Below are 14,233 nucleotides of genomic sequence, written 5' to 3'. Positions count from 1 at the left end.
GAAATTCTTTTCCTTACAAACAATTAGAGAAATCACATGCGTGTATCCATGCACAGCCTGTTCTCCACCAAGGCATTGTCAGTTTCTAGTACCACAAATCTTAGAAATGGAAGGCTTCCTAATCCTACAGTTTAATTCTTGGCGTTTTTGATAGGTTTCTAAGGCAGAGGCAAATAATCTTGATCAGCCTTTCAAGGTGATTGTGCCAGCATCAAACCATCCTCATTGAAATGTACCAAGTCTAAGTAAGGCAGTATCACAGATCATGTCCAAAAGTCCTTGAAAAAGAGGTGAATAAACTATAAATATTAATTTTTACAGTTTTTCAACACTCAGAATAATGTCTTCCCATAGATTCAAAATAGGATGAATAGGCCCAGTGCTTTCCATCTAGGGATCTCTGAGGACCATTTTCAAAATGGTTACTACAGCTACAGAAATTTAATCTCGTCCAAATTTCTTACTGCTGATGCTCTAAGAATTGTATAGATTTTATATTAAAAACATACCTTTTATTGCCTCCACTTTGTCCTGGTTTCCATCCTGGATTATCCCCATCTGAACTTTGCTGTTTTTTTATCGTATCTGGCTGCAGTACTGAATGGGAAAGAAAGGAATTTGGCAATGATGTTCAGCACAAATTTGGAATGCATTCAGTTATGACCCCACTAGAAGAGTTCAGACTAAATGACAAACCAGCTATACCTAAATGAATTTCATCATTTTGTTTCTTGTTTGTTTGGTGGTTACACGAGGGCAATAGGATCCTATGTCCCACCCTTGGCTGAATGAGTGATGCACTTGACTATTTATCTACTGTTTTCAGTCCAAAAATAGCTAAACTGCACTGAAATACACAGCTAATAGATCTTTCCTAACATTTCTCACATTCAGAGAAGAGGATTCATGATCACTTACTGAAACAGCTCTTCTGGAAGAAAAGAGGAAATGGCAGCCCCTGGTAAGAGGCAGCTGAAAGTAATTTCTTCAGGTAGAGGAGAAGGAGCCAGAGAACAACGTTAACAAATAAAAGCCTTTGCAATACTGATATTGATAGGCTGTTCAAGAACAAGATATAGCAAAACACAATCACTTTTAAATATTCCTCCCCTTCCTGGAAATCTGGCAATCATACAATCACCTGGGTTGCTGCAGTGTCCTCCCCTCTGTATTTCCAGATTGTATTGTAATCCAGATGCTCATTATGAGCCAAGAAGAGGACTACGTTGTTGCTGGGAGTGTGAGCAATTACAATCAGGATCAAGTTTTCATTAGAATTCAGATCTGCCTGATCTTCTCTACCTGCCAGTGAGATCTTACGGACAAGACTTAGTGGGCAATATTGGTGGGAGGTGGATGGTTGGATTAGATCTTAGAGGTCTTTTCTAACCGCAATGATTCTGTGATTCTATGATATTTGGGAAAAAAATATGTATTTAATGACACTAGAAGCTTCACACAAAGGAATTAAAAATGTAACAGTTAAAATTTTTCATGTCCCAAAAAATGAATAAATGAGTTAGTGATGTCTCTCACGTTGATTCTGTGCTGGTTTATGCATATCGAATTCACTCTGCAGTTTTCTTTGGGAAACACTAACAAGGTTCCTCTTTTTTATACTTAACCATCTGTACTCATGAAATTAGCAAGCATGTAATGTGAGAATTATGACACCTTATGTTAAACACATGATACATGATGATTCTGTGCATGGTACATGTCACTTCATGGATCTGCACAGGGAAACTTATAGAAGGAAGGTTAAGGAGGTCAGGGTATCTGGTACAGGATATGTGAAAGAATGAAAGTGAAAAATCTTCTCTAGAGTCCAGGGAATTTTCGAAGAGTTTCAGTTTATTTTAAACTTACAATTTGTCTACATGGACATAGCAGTGAAGTAGATGAATAGATAAGAATTCCCATTTTTCAGTAATAACAGTGTATGCAGTGTTGACTTCTGAAGCCAAAGAGACCAAGGACACCTTTAATGAAATCAGGACTTCCTCAAGGATGAGGTAACACAGTAGTAAAAATAGATCAAACATGGGATCAGACCTGAAAAAAAAAAAAAAAAAGAAATTCAAGACTGAACCTGGACATTGTAGATAAGAAGAGAACAAGAAGGGATTTCAGCTATCAATTTACTTTGGAAAAGATGAAGTGTGATAAAATACATTATAAAAAATAGAGGAAATATTAGAATTTTAACAAAAAGGGACATTATGCACTCGTACAAAATTATTAGTGGAAGAAATGATCTGAGATCTCCAACTATCAGTGACAAAGAGCTGGAATGACAAATTTCAGTGAATCATTGCTATAGCTTTCTCATCTTGACCATTTACAGAGGTACTACCAGAAGAAGAAATAAATATTACAATACAATGGTAAATTCAGTTGTATTCACTATTGCTTCTTCATAAACTAAGACCTGAAAACACAGAAAACCAAGAGCACATTTATTACAGGGATTATAACTCTTTCACTGAGTGCCTGAAAATTAATAAAGAAAGTCAGCCAGGGATGGATTTATTGACCATACATCAAATATGACCCCCGACTTCAATTCTTCATATTGCTTTTCACAAGGAAATGTTCTCCTGTCAGTGAGGTCAGCACACTTGTTGCTGAAAGGTGCAGTCTGAAGAGCAGGGACTGTCTCCATGCAGACATCAGGATGCCCAGGAGAAGAAGGATTCCCAAAAGGGGAAAATTCAAGCTGCCCTCAGCATTTCCAAGTCATATTTCTTGGAGAAGGCAGGTCTGTGCAGAGCCAGAAAGATCACGGAGTTGCAAATACATGCAGTACATATTCTGGTAAAAGGGAAGTTCTCCAGCACATATGTAGATATCAGGAGGAGAGAAAAGTGAGTCCATGCACTGCCACTGCCTCTCCTCTGGTTTTGATATAGTTCTGTATTGAATCAAACTATCTGGCAGGTGAAATGCTGCAATCACAAAAGTCCCAAGAAGACATTGCATGGGCACAGTGAGGCACAATGAGAAGCAGTGAAGGGAGAAGGAGAGACCTTGCTACGTCTGTTGTGGTGACTGTTAAAGGTCTTCAAACAGCACCTTCTACAGCATCCAGCTATTTTCCCTTATTATCTGCTTCTGTTTGAGATTTTCTTTGTGGTGCCCTACACACTAGTTTGCTGTTTTCTGAAAGTCTCTACATATTGAAGATAGTTGCTTATTGAAAATTTTCCTTCTTACAATACAAAGAATACAGAATATTTCCTCAATAATGAGAAAGGACAAATAAAAGCTGCTTCAGCCCATCTGAGGTGAGGCAGTTTCCACAAATAGGAAGATTGCAGGTAAGTGGAGGGGATTTTATCTGAGTTTAGGAACCAGGGGTGAAAATGTTTATTTTCTCCTCTTTGAGAAGGGCAGAGCCAGCCACGCACACCTGCAGAGTGCACAGTTTTTTCCTTACTTCTTCATTTTTAAGTAAAATCATACAGAAACTGTTCAACAATCAACTGTGCAGAAGCAGTACAATCTCTTGAAAAGCCACTTACGGAGCTGGATCTGCTAAACTTGCAAAAAATAATTTTCTATTTACCCAATTGTTTTCCCATCTACAGATAAGAGCCTGTGCTCCGTTCCATTTATTGTGCATGCATTAACAGATTTACAAAAATAAACAAGTCAGCAATAGGCAATTTGTTCAAGGTATTGGAAGTATCAGACAGTTGGCAGATCAGAACGGAAACTGTTTCGTCTGGAATTTCTAAGAGGACTCTTAGGAAATGTGATCTAGTAGGAGGTGGTCTGATGCAGGAACTCTTCTCCATTTCTAAGGAATTGTACATCAATAAGGCATTAGTTCAAAGCTCTCTCAATCAAAGAAAAATCTGATTTCGGTGCATGTCAGACCAAATGCCTGAGTTGTATAAACCTAAGTCAAGACTTGAATGCAACTTTCTAAAAGGAAAGTTTGCATTTTATTTCCTTTCTCTGTATTGACAAGCGTGTCTTCCTTGTGTAAGCAGAAAACAGAAAAAAAAAAAAAGAAAGAAACATATTAGAGATTAATTTTGCAAATAACCTTTCAGATTGGACTTCCTCAATAGTCAGACAATTTGCATAAAATGTAACAGGGAAGAAAGTGAGCATTTCCTCTTTGGAGGCATTTTGAGCATTTGGGGAACTCCTAGTAGGTAAGAAAATATTCATACAGCTTTAGGAACTATTCCAATTCAGTAGAGAGACTTACAATTGTTGGCTTATTATTTTCATAAATATTCAGTTCCCAGAACCAAATGCTCATGTAAAAATCTCTGCTTAAAAACTGGAGTAAAGTACGGACGGGTGTTTCCATGTTGTCCAGGCATCCTCCTAGATAATTCTCATATTTTTATTCATTTTTACTGAAAGTAGTAATTTTGTGGATATTGGAAAAAAGAAAATAAGAATATAGTTGGTCAGGCTTTACTCTTCCTTTTTTTTTTCTTTTTTTCTAAATTTTGATGAAACAGACATGGAGGTCTACATTATCACACCAATTCATCAAAACAGATTCCTCCAGTCAGAAAATGCCGATATTGAAATATGTGGCTGCATATGACAACGTTCTGTTAAACCTTTCATAATAAAGGTTTCTCACACATAGAACGGAATTCAAATAGAGATGAATGTCAACACAGGAAAAAAAAAAATCAATAGCATTTTAAAAAATAGAGGGTACACCAGAAAGCGACACACACCTGCCTTATTTGATTCAAAGCAGGAATTTGAACTTCTGTCTTCCTCATAAGAGGTAAATGTTCTAACAACCGGAGAATCAATCAGTCTCTTGTAATGAAAAATTGTAACAGCAAAAGTTGCCATTCTGTTCAGATGCAAAATGAAAACAAATTGTGAAACTTCAACTGATCACAAAAAAAAGGCATTTTCATTTTCCAGCACACCATTTTCCAGCATACCTGCTACTGACTTTGTACTTGCTGTTATTACATGGTATTCACTACGATGAAATCAAAGTGAAATATATTTACGTTATTGCAATATGTTACTAATATCCTGAACATTTAATACAATCGGTACACTGCTGGGAAACATATTTAGTTTTCTAGAAAATGAAAGAAAACTGCTTTTCAGTGATTTTTTTTCACTGTATGCATCAGGAGCATGAGTAAGGTTGATAATCTTTCAGTTTGCCTTTGCAGAAAGAAAATCTAAGGTCCAAATGGTCATTGATATTGACCCTACACTAATCAAGAGTTATTAACCAATGTGGCCCACATTCTGCGTTGGTTTGAATGGACGGAGTGCTGAACTCCTTTCAATTTATCTAAATGTTAGACTCACCTCCATAGCCACTCTGTGGAAAGTAAGAATCATTTCACCTTCACTGAGAGACATGAGATTTAAAGTGGCAACAGATACAAGCAGCATTTAGGTTTCTTGAACCTCTTCTTGGCTGTTGTTGTCTTACTAGTTATATTTGGCAAGATTCTTCATATCAACTTCAGTCTAACTAGAAACATTCATTACACTACAGTTTCAATCTCTGTGGAATGGGAACTTTCTAGATCTGATTCATGATAACCTGATGTTGTAATTCACAGCCTTTGTAATATGTGTGAATAAACTGGTTTAAATTTAAAGAGAAGCCTGAGGCTTCTGGATAGCAGGTATATGAAAGTATGAGTATAAATTACACAAGCTATCTTCTTCTTCATGTCTCTAGAGAACATCGACAAGCGTCTTACTGTGAGCGGCATAAATTTATGGAACTGAGATCTGTGCTTATAACCCACTTTATACACACAGAACAGAGATTAGAATCTACTTACCTATTTTTGGAATATTTCTGGCCTAGCTCTGTAATTAATAAAGGTTGTACTAGGACCATTTTAGAAAGAGAGGTTTGCCATGGATGGATTAACAGCCTCCTCCCAGAAAAGTCTTGGATGTCTTCTGCTGTGGTGATGAGAGATTTTGTTTGACAGTTGGACTAGGTGATCTTAGTGCTTTTTTTCTGACCTTTATGATTCTATGACTCTATAATTTTATAATTCTTTGATTCTTTAATTCTATGATTCTGTGATTAAGGCAGTTCGTTAAGGGAAAGCTATCTGCTGAGAAAGTTGATCACCAAATACCAAGCTTGGGCTCAGCATATTTTTCTTATATTCAGCCAACAATCAAATGGAAGCCCCTTCAGAAAATGACCCTTGCACTGCCTGCCCTTGTGCACAGCTATAAACTAACAAGGGAATGTGCATTTCTCTTCACCTTTGCCTAAAAACAGTGTTTGTGGCATCTTGCAAATCCTTGCAGAGATTCCCACTTAACAAAAGGCTAAAGAACATTTTTGCTATTATAGGCACTGAATTCAGCAGGCTGAGCTGTAGATATATGGCCTCATAAAGAATTGCTGTAGTATGTTCAGCTGTATAGAGCACTACTGTATTAAGCATGAAAGGATAGTTGTAAATAAAACTCAAAAGAATCAATCTAGCTCAGCTCAATCAACTTATTGATTTAGGTTATAAAAAGAAAATAGCCCATGAATGACACTCTTACATGTCACTCCCTACCAGTCCTCAGTGACAGTGGTGCAAACTACACATGAACATTTAGTGGGTGACTATTGAACCTGTTTGATTTTATACGTAACTTCAGATTTTCCTTTAAATTACATGATCTTTCCTTGTCTGCTCTGAAAAGCAGTTTATCGATATGCAGGTCCTGTGGACAACTTACTGTAGCCATTTTGCCTGCCGGTCCAATATTCTGGAAAATGAAAAATAGGAGGCCCACAAATCGCAGACATCACTAGTATCTACTATAAAAAGAGAGGTTCATCAGTGACTGAAGAAATCTTTCCAAAACCGAGCAAAAGGCTATAATGAAAGTTAATGAGCAGACTGGTAATGCCTTGAATGCAAGCAGCAAAAAAATAATTATAAAAAGTTTTGTTCTTTGCCTACAATATAAGCCTTAATCATAATCAGCATCCTTCCTCAAAGCAGCACCTCAAGAATAGCCAAGAACAGCCACTGTGCTAAAGAAGCAAGCATGACAGACAACTGGATTCAGGCCTGAATTATTTAGCGCAGATCTAATCCTGTCCTTGTAGGTTTTGCAGTGTTGCCAAGAGCAAGGTTTTGCCTTTTATTTTTTCCCCCCTCTATGTGGCTGGCTCTGCTCCATGACTGTGAGCACTGCAGAGGCACTGCCAGACTGAAAGTGCAGCTCTGATGTGAAGCACACACCTTTCCCTCTGCTTCACCATCTACATCCCCACATGCAGCTGCATCAAAAATCATAGAATCATCAGGGTTGGAAAAGATCTCCGAGATCATCTAGTCCAACTATCAATCTACCACCAGAATTTCCACACTAAACCAATTCCCTCAGCGCCACATCTCCACATTTCTTGAGCACCTCCAGGGATGGTGACTCCACCACTTACCTGGGCAGTCCATTTCAGCACCTGACCACTCTTTTGGAGAATACATTTTTCCTGTTATCCAATCTGAACCTCCCCTGGTGCAACTTGAGGTGACTCCCTTTACTCCTATCAATAGTTACACAGGAGCAGAGGGCAACCCCCACCTCATCACAACCTCCTTTCAGGGCCTTGTAGAGAGCAATAAAGTCTCCCCTGAGCCTCCTCTTCTCCAGACTAAACAATCCCAGTTCCTTCAGCTGCTCCTCATAACACTTGTGCTCCAGATCTCTTACAGCTTCATTGCCCTACTCTGAACACATTCCAGTGCCCCATTGTCTTTCTTGTAGTGAGGGGCCCCTCCAGTCCTCTGAGGCCTCTCAAGTTGGTTGGGAACACTGACAGATGGTGGAAAGCAGGTTGGCAATCGCCTCTGCCAGATCCCTGAGCACCCTTGCATGGATCCCATCCAGCCCCGTGGACTTGTGACAGTTCAGGTGGAGTAGTAGGTCTCTAACTGTTTCCTCCTGAATTGTGGGGGGTTTATTCTGATCCCCATCCCAGACTTCCAAGTCTTGGGAGTAGAGTACCCTGAAGATAACTGGTTTGACTTTTAAATAAAAATGTAAAGAAGGCATTGAGAACCTCAGCCTTTTCCTTATCGTCAGTAGTGACATTCCCCACCACACCCAGTAAAGGATGGAGTCTCTCCTTAGCCCTCCTCTTACTGTTAATACATTTGTAATTTTTTTTGTGTGGGACCAGGTTGAGTTCAAGCTTGGCTTTTTCCTTTCTTATTTTGTCCCTGCACATCCTAGCAACTTCTTTGTACTCTCTCCAAGTTGCCCATCCCTTCTTCCACGGGAGGTATGCTCTATTTTTCTCCTGGAGTCTCAGAAAAAGTGCCCTGTTCAACCACACCAGTTTTCTTCTCTGCCAGTTCATCTTATGGCACAGGGGGACAGCCTGCTCCTGCACCTGTAAGACTTCCATCTTGAGGAGTGTCCAGCCTTCCTGGATCCTTTTACCCTTCAGAACTGACTCCCAAGGGACCCTCTCTATTGGTGTCCTGAATAGTTTGAAGTCCACCCTCCAGAAGTCCAAAATAACAATCTTCCTGTCCCCCCCCCTCCCCTGACTTAAGCAAGAACAGAGAACTCTACCATTTTGTGGCTGCTCTGCCCAAGAAAGCTCCTGACCTTCACATCTCCCACCAGTCCTTCTCTGCTCATGAACAGCAAGTCTAGCATGGCGACAGCAATCTAGGGGGACATCATTCCAAGCAAGACCAGGCACTCAGCTAAGTTATAATGTGTTCAGGGAAAGAAAAGTCATTCCAGTGGGGAATATCCCTGCCTTAATAACGTCAGAGACAGAAAACTGGAAAACCATAGTAGGGTGGAAATTATCCAACTCTGATGCAGATGAGTTCTTCCTCCTCATCTCATAACAAAGACTTCTTAAACTTATGTTTTACTAGGATACATTTTTTGGCCCCAAAGAAAATCTAACTAAACAGAGAGGACAAAACAGTTCTAAGCCTTGAAGAAGGAAGCTATAGAATCATAGAATATCCTAAGTTGGAAGGGACCCATAAGGATCATCGAGTCCAACTACTGGCTTCACGCAGGATCATCCAAAAATCAGACCATCAAACCTACAAGTTGAGGGACAAGAGTACAAGTTTCCCAAGTACCAGACCCCCAGAGTTAGGGGCCATTAGCCTTTAAAAACTATTTTTGGCACATATCTAACTAATCCAGTGATTTCCTGAAAAGTAATCCTCAGATTCTGCCATAGTCAGTGGGAGAAATTGATAGAATCATAGAATCATAGAATAATTAAGGTTGGAAAAGATCTCTAAGATCATCTCATCCAACCATCAACTCATCCCCGCCATGCATACTAAACCACTGAGGAACTCTCAGTGCCACATGTACATGTTTCTCTAATACCTCCAGGGATGGTGACTCCACCACGTCCCTGGACAGCCTGTTCCAATGTGTTACCACTCTTTCTGAGAAGATATTTCCCCTAATTTCCAACCTGAACCTCCCATGGCACAGCTTAAGGCCTTTACCTCTTGGGAGATATTACCTCTTGAGATATTTCTAGAGGGAAGATTATTTCATACTAAAATCTATCAATCCTTGAATGAGTTTATTCTATTTTTGTCTTTCCCCATTAACAACAGAAAAGGTTAAATACTCTGTAGAAGCAACCTCATTTTCTATTTGATATTAAATGGGAAAGATATCAACAACAGTGTCTGGTTTTCCATCAGTGACCACGAGCATCCTGTGTCCAATATTATGAAACTGGCTGGCATGAGTGCTCAATTCTATGCCCAAGCATTCTTAAGAGAAGCGTTTCCCTTTCTTTTCAGCATCTGATCCAAGCTAGAAGCTACTCAAAGAGATTTTTTATATTGTAATAAGAGTAGAAATAAAGCATGTCTCCAGGTTGCTGCTAGATCTATGAGTAAGTCCAAGGACAGTTTTATAGAGAAATGTCTGGAACTGAGGTCTCAGCATACCTTGGCTATCAAAACAAGCAGTGGTCACCATGAACATTACGAGCTGGACTCAACACCAACTCAAGATATTCTATGATTCTATGTAAGCAGGGTGAGGTAAGAGCATAAAGCTCACCATCTGCCTAGAGTTCTGTCCAGTCACTTCTTGCCCTGAATTTTCCACTGCCTATGCAAACAGGAGATACTGACTCTTTGGTGACTCTTCTCCAATATGCTGGTTATCAGCTTCACAGTGAAATTTCCATCCTGGGTCACCTACAGCATCCTGTAACCACACAGATAAAGTGTTGAGGCAGGAGAGATCACAAAGCTAAGAGCCTCTTCACTGTTCCATGAGCCAGCAGCAGCTGACAATGACAGTACTGAGAAGTAAAATGGTTTTCTGTCTCATCCAGGAGACCTCTGTCTAGGAGAAAAAGTCCTGACTATAGTCAAAGTCAAGACGAATAAAAGTGTCACAGGGAGTACTTGGAACCATTCATACATGTCTTGTACTGAGTAGGTTTGGTAATCAGAAGCTGTTCGCAGAGCAAAAGGTGTTAACAGCATCAAAATGTGCATAGGAAGAGGAAGGTCAGCTCTTCCTCACTGTTGATGAAATGTGATAAACTTGAACAACATTTGATGTCATCAGTCTTGAAATGCCAGCCAGGAAAAGGATGTTGCTTTCGCCTCCAGGTCTTGGGATGGTGTTACTCAACACAGCTCTGCTGAATGTGCTGATATTGGAGCTGTGTGGACACGAGCTGAGAAGCTGAGCCCTGAAAAGCATGAATCTTAGGTACAGTCTTTCTTCAGATACTTTCATTCTCAAGGGTTTGGGGGGATCTGTCATCTTCAGTGAAACACTGGCACAGGCTGCCCGCAGAGGTGGTGGATGTCCAATCTCTGGAGACATTCAAGGTCTGGCTGGATGGGGCTCTGAGCACCCTGGTGTAGCTGTAGGTGTCCCTGTTCATTGCAGGGGAGTTGGAGTAGATGGTCTTTAATGTTACCTCCCAGGTCAAACAATTTCTGTGATTCTATGATCCTATGATCTTCCTTCTGGATACACAGCAGTGGAGGAGTTAATGTAAAAAAGAAGTCACTGTGCAGGTCTGAAGTAGGAGAGGATAGTTTTCCATGTTAGGGGAAGTCTTCCATGCAAAGACTGATTGATATGCTCCGTGATTCCCCTGTAGATCAATTGGTTTCTTTCCTGAATCACAAATATCAGAGAAGGTGATTTAATTGATTTAATAGGTTATAATTAGATGGTAGAAGGTGAATGTGTATATGCTGTGAGTGCTGTAGACCAAAAACAAATTAAGATTTATCCTCCCTGACATTTCTTTACTGATCACTAACCAGGAGTAGTGTTGAATACTTTATTTAATTTTACTTTATTTATTATTTTTAAAGATGTGAATATTTCTCTTTTGCTTTTCCAGTGGGCAGCTCATAGCCAAGTCCTGAAATGCCAGTTTTAGAAGCTACTGAATTTATTCCAGGAATATTCATGCACATATGTAATGGTGTACAAGTGTGTACAATGTGTACAAGCAAATTCAAGTGTGTACCTTTGAGCTAGATAAGATTTGGATAATAATCTTCATGAACACTTTCAATTCAATACTTTTCAATGCAAACTGATACACAGCTAGCAGTGTATACGTACATGCTTTCTTGCAATCCATTCAATCACCAGGGTTCAATAGAAAATGATAATATTTCTATTGATGCTTTCCCTAAAGCATGCTTGAAAAATATCTTGATGTATAATTATATCCTTTTTTGACATCTTATGATTCTTTTAAAAAATTCAATCCTAAGTAAAATAAGATTTTTTCTTTAAATATTGTACTTGCCTATAATAACACAGTGTTCAGCCAGTTCCATCCCAGCTAGGTATTACAAGAGTTTTCTCTTAGAGGCCTTTTTTGCTAGATTTGGTAGAGGTTGGAAAAGGAATTTTACATTGTTAAAATGTGGATAACTGTACATGTGCAAATCTAAGATAACTACAGAAAGAAGGGCTCACCAAGTTCAATTCTCTGTTCCCAAATCCTCTTGTTTAACACAGAATGATTCATTTGGTCTTTATCAGCCTTAATTCTTTCCATATCTCTCTCCCACCTGTGCATAGGTGGATGCTCTAAGGAGCCAATGTTGCCTTCTTTTGTGGTTACAGAGGATAACACAGCAGAGCCCCACTTACACGCTGACCCCTCTGCTCTGAGATAGCCATCCATGGCCAGGAATTTCATTTACACTGATCTGCTCCCAAAAGGCTTTAGTGCAAATGTCAGAACATCAGGTACTGCAGAATCTATGGATGTCTGGAATCATGTCTTTATTAATTTTATCAAGCTGGTCACAAAAGGGCATTTTATTATTAGAAGTAAAATGTAGTACAAATTCATAACTAAATTACACCTTTCTTATCAATCTGCTCCATCGTAAGTAGTAGAGGAAAATTAAGGATGGAAAGAGTCACGGTTGAATCTGACTAATCCCTTTGTCTGCAGCGATTATATTTAATCAGCAGTTATTATTAAGTATTTTATTTAGAAAACAAGACCAAGAAAGACAGGCGTTTAACAAAGAAGAGCTCTGATCATGAGATTACTAGAAGATTTGATGAGTGAGATACACAGGTTTCGACACAGACTGAACACAGAGTATGATCAGATTGCCCAGATAGGTGGTGGATGCCCTGTCCCTGGAGATATACAGAGACAGGCTGGGTAGGACTCTGAGCACCCTGATCTAGCTGTAGGTGCTCCTATCCATTGCAGGGGAGTTGGACTAGATGGTCTTTAAGGGTCTCTTCCATCTCAAATGATTCTATGATTCTATGATCAGATGATGCCTGAAATATCATCTTAGGTATAAGAACATGCAATAGCAAGCATAATGCATGTGCCTCAGCATACTCCTTGGAGCATTTCTAGGAACAGATTCATGTCCTTGCTAGATAAATTTGGGTAGAAAACCTTGCAAAACAGATGTTCAAGAAGTTTGGAGTGTCCCCAAAGAGATACTCACATGGCCACAAAAGCAGGTAAGTCAATTTCATTTTAAGTCTTCCTGTTCTGTTTTCCTTGGCTGCCTCTTCCAGCACACAGCACACATTCCTGCTGCTCATATAGCATAGCAGCTATTGCAGGAAGCATGGCTTTGTGAACTGGGACATGACTTTGGCTTTACTTTCCTAGACAGCTGTGCTCTGGACCAAATTTCCTTATCCTAGAAAGGACAGCTCCCCTTCCTCTCTTTTTTCGTTGTTCTTTTCTAAAAAAAAAGAAAAAAGAAAAAAAAAAGCATTTCTTTCCCTTTATGTACATATGTACACAAGGATATGAACATAATTCCTCCACTTAGAGTGCACAGCCATGTCTTATCATCTCTTATTTTTTTCTTATGATGAATCTTAACCAAGTTTGCAAGAGGGATGGAGGATTCAGATGGACTGTATTGCAAGTTTCACAAAAATAAGCAGGTAGATAGAGGAAAATGAACAAATAAAAAAACCTTATTGTCTTGCATTGTTAGAAAAGGAAAATTATGAATTCAAACCTTACTGTGTATCAGAGAGTCCATACAAGATCTAGTCCTCAATTCAGAAATCTAAAAAAGACCAAGCTTACCTGAAAAATGAGGAAGCATAGTAATAAAACAAAATAGTGTTGCAATGTTTATGTGCCCTACCTTGCTGGCAAGGCTGTACTAGCTTCAACTAGCTTTTCATTTATCTAAATGGCCAATACTTGAAGAGAGTCCAGTGCTGATATACAATTCCAAGACTACCTTTTGCAGCCAAGATGAGTAAAATGGGAGATTATACTTTCCTCAGAATGGAGTTTCATGTGAAATTCCTGCTTTTGCAGCCAAAGATTGATACAGAGAAAGCAAACAAACAAACAAAATCCCTAGCCAAAGAGAGGCTTGAAAATAACACATAGCCACATCTCATACTCTGAAAGCATTTTCAAAGCAATCATGTCAAGCATGAGTGAAACTATTTCTCTCTCTTTCTTCTTTTTCATTTTTTTCTTTATCTTTTTCTTTTTTCTTCCTCCTTTTTCTTCCTCTTTCTCTCTTTTTCCATTTTTCTCTTTTCTTTCCTTTTCCTTTCTTTTCCTTTCTTTTCCTTTTTCTTTTCTTTTCTTTTCTTTTCTTTTCTTTTCTTTTCTTTTCTTTTCTTTTCTTTTCTTTTCTTTTCTTTTCTTTTCTTTTTTCTTTTCTTTTTTCTTTTCTTTTTTCTTTTCTTTTTCCTTTCCTTTCCTTTCCTTTCCTTTCCTTTCCTTTCC

The 14,233-nt window shown here is 39.0% G+C and overlaps 1 long non-coding RNA gene across 2 annotated transcripts in view; it reads right to left on the bottom strand.

Moving 5' to 3' along the window:
- The window catches only part of LOC110394612, a 111,626-nt gene continuing 97,902 nt past the window's right edge, over window positions 510-14,233 (bottom strand). Inside the window, exons 3-4 of one of the 2 annotated variants that reach the window (XR_002435739.1) lie at window positions 1,870-2,055; window positions 510-597 (exon numbers count right to left, since the gene is read on the bottom strand). This is a non-coding gene — a long non-coding RNA (uncharacterized LOC110394612). Of the gene's footprint in view, window positions 598-1,836; window positions 2,056-14,233 lie in introns of those variants that run through there. The other variant, XR_002435740.1, reaches the window with a different exon arrangement.

Source organism: Numida meleagris, chromosome 2 (genome assembly GCF_002078875.1).
Source record: "Numida meleagris isolate 19003 breed g44 Domestic line chromosome 2, NumMel1.0, whole genome shotgun sequence".
NCBI classification, from domain to species: domain Eukaryota; kingdom Metazoa; phylum Chordata; class Aves; order Galliformes; family Numididae; genus Numida; species Numida meleagris.
This window is presented reverse-complemented; position numbering and strand designations above follow the sequence as displayed.